General features: G+C 43.3%; 1 pseudogene across 1 annotated transcript; it reads right to left on the bottom strand.

The window, feature by feature from the left end:
* Positions 1-3,415: 3,415 nt before the first annotated feature.
* LOC308588559 (tigger transposable element-derived protein 1 pseudogene) lies at positions 3,416-4,709 on the bottom strand (annotated as a pseudogene). Its single transcript, XR_014013519.1, has 2 exons — positions 4,592-4,709; positions 3,416-4,428 (listed from the first exon to the last, which is right to left on the bottom strand). The product of XR_014013519.1 is annotated as a tigger transposable element-derived protein 1 pseudogene (transcript).
* Between the last annotated feature and the right edge of the window lie 2,012 nt (positions 4,710-6,721).

Raw genomic sequence — 6,721 nt, 5'->3', positions numbered from 1 at the left:
GCTGGGCCCCAAAGCACCATTGGTGGCGGGCTACAGGGAGGCAATACACATTGGCATCAGCATCAAGAGGTGTGGCTGCAGAGTTTTTAAATCCACGCAGTGCTTCTTTGGCCTTTTGACATAAACTCAGTCCATCTGCAGCTGCAGTGCAGGAATTCCAGTCACTTCTAGTCTGCATAGGATTTTTTCTTCTGTCCAAAGATACACTGAGTTGGGTAGGGTTTTATGTCCACTCTGAAGTGGATATTGAAGGGCAGTAAGGGTCTAAGGGTGGGTGTTATTAAGTAAGTCCATTGGTCACATTTTGGGAAGGAAGGTGTAAGAAAACCTAATGGGAGAGAAAAGTGAGCAGATGAGCACCCTTAGGCCCCTTTGAAGATGAGGGACATTTCCAGAGGCCAGCTACTCTGGGTTGTGGGGCCCATAATCTGAATGTGGAATTTTCTTGAGACTAACCTGTTGCACCTGCCAAGATTTGTAGGTTCCCAAAATAGGCTGTGGACAGAGTGAGCTTTCTACTTACTGGAAAGTGAGGCTGAGGCTTGGGGGTTTTCCTTGTCAATTCCTTTGCCATGAGCTGGGTTTGGCTCATCCAACATAGACATTTGAGATGAGCTTTCCATGCTTCTGTCATTTCCCCTGCAGATGTTATCAACAAAATGTGGCCCTAGTTCAACCCATTTCAGTGTCTTGTCTCTTTGTTCCTGGTTCTGGTCACAAAAGAACACAGTGTACTTGCAGACATCCGTTTGCCATAGCCATCCGTAAATCATTTGATGCATCGAGAGAGAAGGTGTAACAAGGTCATGATGAAGGATGAAACAGGCATCAGTAAAAATGGGGCAAAATATGATGGAGGAAAGGGTTTTAAAGCACCTTTTGAATGTGATGTGCTTTGTCAACAGCCTCTACTGTCCTGATTAATTTTTATTTCATTTTAGTTTGTGCATCCCTACACAAAAGGTCTTTCAAACAAGGAATGATGTTTTAATTTCATTGTCCGTACCTGCATTGCAATTCTGAATGCACCCTTTGCAATTTCATGTGCCAGGCCCTGAACCTCACAGTTAAATTTGATGAAGAACACATGACAAACTCTACCTGTTCTTTAAGAGGACAAAACTGCTGTATGTTTAATGAAAGGCCAACAAAAATACTCATTCCTACTTCATTACCTGAGTCAGAGTTACTGACAGAACATTTCACTCTGCCGGTGGAGTGCAAATAGTATTTCAACACACAAAGATTTTGAAAAATCAAGGCTAGGTAGGTCATATATTTTCAATACAGCAATGAGTTTTTCATCAGGCTAATGATATAATCATGATATTGAGAGCTCATGAAGGATACAATGCCTCCATGAAGTTTAAAGTAAATAGTGGAGTCGAGTTCAACGGTTTAACAATTTCAGATAAAGTCAAAATGAAAGCTTGATTTAAGTGTGTTATATCTGTGTTGATTTAAGGCTGCATTCACATGGCAGTTTGTTCCATTTTCATTGTTTCCTTAACTTTAATTTCCACAATATTTTTGAGCTTCCACATTATCAAAAATACACTTCTGGACCTATAGTGACATTTAAGACAATATTGCCATATTGTTTGCAAACGGAAGCAAATAACTCATAAATGAGCACAAAACTTATTTCTTAAGACAAATCAAAAATACAAAATTGAAAGCTTTAATAATATGCATACTTACTTGAAAATAAGTCTCACTGTACACTAAAGTGGGTCCTGAATAAACACATAGGATTGCACATTTCATCATTTGCTGCATTTAGTCTTTCACCTTTTCCAGTGTAGCTGCAAAGAGGGAATTGGAAAGTTTTGTTTGGCAGATGTAATAAACTACAGCTAATTGGGCTTTTTTCAACAAAACATAGTTAGGATCAACCATAGTTTGTCAGGGGTTTTCTATCATGACAAGCTATAGTCATATAGGTCCTTATAATATCAGTGGAAACAGTTGGTCTTAGCAAGTATTAACCACTTCCAATTTTAACCTGAAGATTGCCACTTGTCCAGTTTTAGTTTTAATTTTAATGGTTTGAATTAATTGTGGGATGTATCTTAATTGATTGATCGCTTGTATTATGCATATCATCTTATTTATATGATGTTAGCCGCTCTGAGCCTGGCTTTGACCGGGGAGGGTGGGATACAAATTATTATTATTATTATTATTAATTCTAAAATGAAAAGCTTCTGAACTCTTCCTTGCAGCTATGCCAGAGGAGGAGAGGGAAGTGCACAGCTTGTTTTTGTAATGTTTCTGTAAACCATGGTTCAGGTCCAAATGAGGACATCATAATTTACTGTACAGTGAATAGCAAGTACCAATCACTCATACTTGTTGAGAGCTATTATCTTATTCTCTAGTGTTGTTGTTTTTTAAACTGCAGATACAGTGGTGCCTCGCAAGACGAAATTAATTCGTTCCACGAGTTTTTTCGTCTAGCGAATTTTTCGTCTTGCGAAGCACGAAATCCCATAGGAATGCAATGAAATTCAATTAATGCGTTCCTATGGTCAAAAAAAGGCCAAACAAAGCCAAATTTGGTACAACAAGAGTTTATTAAGTGCTCTTTAAAGTCACACATACTGTAAAGAGCATTTCAAAAATTGAAGGAACAATAAATTAAGTTTCTAAACATGACAGAAAAACATTTAAAAATCAACAAAGTGTACAGTGTATTTTCTAAGACTCTGGGGGACAACTCGAAGAAGGTTCCTCTTCCACTCTTTGCTTCTCGCTGAAAAAACCTGTCCATGGTCTGCTGCTTCATCCGCCTTTTCAGCACCTCCCTGAAAGGCGACATGACCCTCGTATCAAAAGTGTTCACAAGGTCATGTGCCACGTGCTTGTTAGGGTGGTGCCGCTGTGCAAAAGCCTGCACATCCTTCCACTTCATGCAAATGTCCCTCAGTTCTTTGGAGGACAGCCGTTCCTCAGTTGCTTCCTCCTCTTCCAGCGAGGCCTGCTCCTGTGCAGCCTCTGCCTGCAGTTCGATCAGCTCCTGGGTGGTCAGCTCGTGGTCGTGCTCCTCCACCAGCTCGCTGATGTCCTCCTCTGTGACCTCCAGGCCCATGGTCCTCCCCAAGGCAACAATGTCCTGCACCACTGTTGACTCTGGTGCATCAGAGTCACTTGGTGCCACACAGTCTGGCCACAGGCTGCGCCAAGCGCAATTCAAATTTCTCTGGCTGATCCCATTCCAGGCTGTGGTGATCATCTTCAAGCAGGTGACGATGTCGAAGTGGTCCTTCCAGAATACCCGCAGGGTGATGGTGGTGCAATCAGTCACCTCGAAGCATCGCCTGAAAAGCTCCTTGGTGTAAAGTTTTTTGAAATTGGCGATGACCTGCTGATCCATCGGCTGGAGCAGTGGCATGGTGTTAGGCGGCAGGAACATGATTCTGATGAAGATGAACTCCTCCAACAAGTCCAACTCAAGGCCTTTAGGATGAGCAGGAGCATTGTCCATCAGAAGCAAAGCCTTCAGCGGCAGGTCGTTGTCCAGCAGGTACTGTTTGACAGCAGGGCCAAAAGCAAGATTGACCCAGTCCACAAACAGCACACGTGTGACCCAAGCCTTACTGTTGGATCACCACATGACACTCAGCTGCTCCTTGTCGACCTTGTGTTTCTTGAAGGCCCGTGGGTTCTCTGAGTGGTACACCAGCAGGGGCTTGATCTTCAGGTCGCCGCTTGCGTTGGCATAGAAGAGCAGGGTCAGACGGTCCTTCATGGGCTTGTGGCCAGGCAACTTGGCCTCCTCCTGTGTGATGAAAGTCCTTTTGGGCATCCTCTTCCAAAACAGCCCGGTCTCGTCGCAGTTGAAGACCTGCTGTGGAACGTAGCCCTCCGTCTTCACAGCCTCCAGGAACTCCGCTGCAAAGTCTTCAGCCGCAGGAACATCAGAACTGGCAGCCTCTCCATGCCTGACCACGCTGTGGATTCCAGATCTTGCCTTGAACCAGTCAAACCAACCTCTGCTTGCCTTGAAGACTTCTGGCTCGCCTGAGGTTCCTGGCTGTTCCCGGACGAGGTCTGCGTGCAAGGCCTTGGCCTTCTCACAAATGATGGCCTCAGTCACTGTGTCCCCTGCACGCTGCTTCTCTTCTAACCAGATGAGCAGCAACTTCTCGACCTCCTCCAGAACAGCCGGGCGGTTCTTCACGATCCTGGTGATTCCCTTGGCTGCATCAGTCTCAAGGATCTTCTCCCTCATCTTCAGGATGGTCCCGATGGTCGATGGATTCCTCCCGTACTCCCTGGTGAGGTCTGTCACACGCATTCCACCGTCGTGCTTCCGGATGATCTCCTTCTTCATTTCCAGCGTCACCTTCTCCTTCTTCCTCTCGCTGGCCTCTGCAGCAGCAGTCTTCTTGGGTCCCATGGCAGCACAGCTCCTACCTTCGCAAACTCAAAAAAAAAAAAAAGAATCAGTGCTTCACATCCAAAAAAATTCAAAAGCACCCAGCCACCCACCACACAGAAATTCAAACCCAGAACCAAGTCCTTGAATTCCAAACACCCAACCCAAAATCCAAACCCCCCCAAAAAAAGTTTTAAAAGTTTAACTTACCAAATGGCTGCAAAAGAAGTTTTGGGAAAGCTTCAAAAATCACCAAAGTCTTCAAAAACCTCAACTGTTCCCCCAGCCACCCACCCACCACACAGAAATTGCAAACCCCTCCCCAACTGTTCCCCCAGCCACCCACTGCACAGAAATTCAAACCCAGAACTTTTTTTAAAAAAAAACAACAACATGGCCCAATGGTCACAGAAAATCATAGAAATTCAAAACACACACACACACAAGTTCCCAGATTCTTGCAAACCCCTCCCCAACTGTTCCCCCAGCCAGCCACCACACAGAAATTCAAATCCAGAAATCTTTTTTTAAAAAAACCAACATGGCCCAATGGTCACAGAAAATCATAAAAATTCAAAAGAAAAAACCCACACAAGCTCCCAGATTCTTACAAACCCCTCCTCAACTGTTCCCCCAGCCACCCACCACACAGAAATTCAAACCCAGAATTTTTTTTTAAAAAAAAACACAGCAGAGTGGCCCAATGGTCACAAAAAAATCAGAAAAATGCAGAAAAAAAACCACACAAGCCTCCAGATTCTTGCAAACCCCTCCCCAACACCAAGTCCTTGAATTCCAAACACCCCAACCCAAAATCCAAAACCCCCCCCAAAAAAAGTTTAACTTACCAAATGGCTGCAAAATAAGTTTTGGAAAGGCTTCAAAAATCAGCAAAGTCTTCAAAAACCTCAAAAAAGGCTACCACACCACGTGCTATGAGTTGCTCCTCGAAGTCAAGTCGCAACTGCACCTCTTCAAGCAATGCACCCTGGATATTAACGGTTTTAAGAAAAAGGAAACAAACTTGCAAGACGTTTTCGTCTTGCAAAGCAAGCCCATAGGGAAATTCGTCTTGCGAAGCAGCTCAAAAACCGCAAAACCCTTTCATCTAGCGAGTTTTTCGTCTTGCGAGGCATTCGTCTTGCGGGGCACCACTGTACTAAAAACTCTTAATATTATTTTCAATACTAAAATAAATGCTGGAGATTTATTTTAAAAAACAAGAGCAAAAGAGCTCAAAAAAATCCAGCAGTTGTTTATAGTTGCTTAAATTCTTTATAATGAATCTAGAACATTTCATTTGTTATCTCTTTAGCCAACTAGTGCCTAAACAGATACTACTACTCTCAACGTTAGTAATACTATTAATTGAAAACAGACCACAAAATCTTGAAGCTATAAGAATGAACACAACGTTTTAAACATGCTGGTAGTTTAGCTACAGCTCTATTCTAATTCAGGAGTGTTATTCTCACCTCCCAGTTTTAAAGCAAGAGACTTGTTAAAAAACAAAAGCACAATTCCCTAAGACAACTTCTATGCCCATCCGGTAAGTCTGTCTCTTTCTATGCACACTCAGCACACATTCTGTGTAGACAATGAAAAAAGCTATGAGTTTTTCACTTCCATGACATAAAAGTCCGTATGGATTTGCTACCTTAGTTATGGTCCAAACTGTTCTTTGTCTTCAGCATTTCTTCTTGGTAGATTACTAACACCACACCACACAGTAGTAAATATTAAGAAATTAAGCAAAATGTTCTAGTAAGACAGGCCCAGAAACCTGTAAGCATTCAGAGTGTTGGGACAGGGGGTGGAATTTGGTAGATTAAAATTCCATCTATAGGAATCCACAGGGATGCGGGTGGCGCTGTGGGTAAACCACAGAGCCTAGGACTTGCCAATCAGAAGGTCGGCAGTTCGAATCCCCACGATGGGGTGAGCTCCCATTGCTCGGTCCCTGCTCCTGCCAACCTAGCAATTCGAAAGCACGTCAAAGATCAAGTAGCTAAATAGGTACCACTCCAGCGGGGAGGTAAACGGCGTTTCTGTGCGCTGTTTCTCTGGCTCACTGAATAGGAGCTTTAAGTTTAACTTTGAACGTACCCCCCCCATGGATGCAACATAAACATTTACAGAATTGCACGACCATTTTTAATGCATTTTATTGACACAGGCATGCACTCACACACCCAGGAAAGTCTGATTCAATTCCAAATGGCTTTTCACCAAATCCTCAAAAATACAGCATGTTGGTTGAAGTCCTACAGTTGCAGCAGGTCACAAACTGGGCCTAAGTTAAGATTATTTGCAAAATCCACTTTAAAAGTTCATGTGTGG

Source organism: Podarcis bocagei (genome assembly GCF_964188305.1).
Source record: "Podarcis bocagei genome assembly, chromosome: 6".
NCBI classification, from domain to species: Eukaryota; Metazoa; Chordata; class Lepidosauria; order Squamata; family Lacertidae; genus Podarcis; species Podarcis bocagei.
The sequence above is the reverse complement of the archived record's forward strand: the minus strand, read 5'-3'. Positions and strand labels throughout refer to the sequence as shown.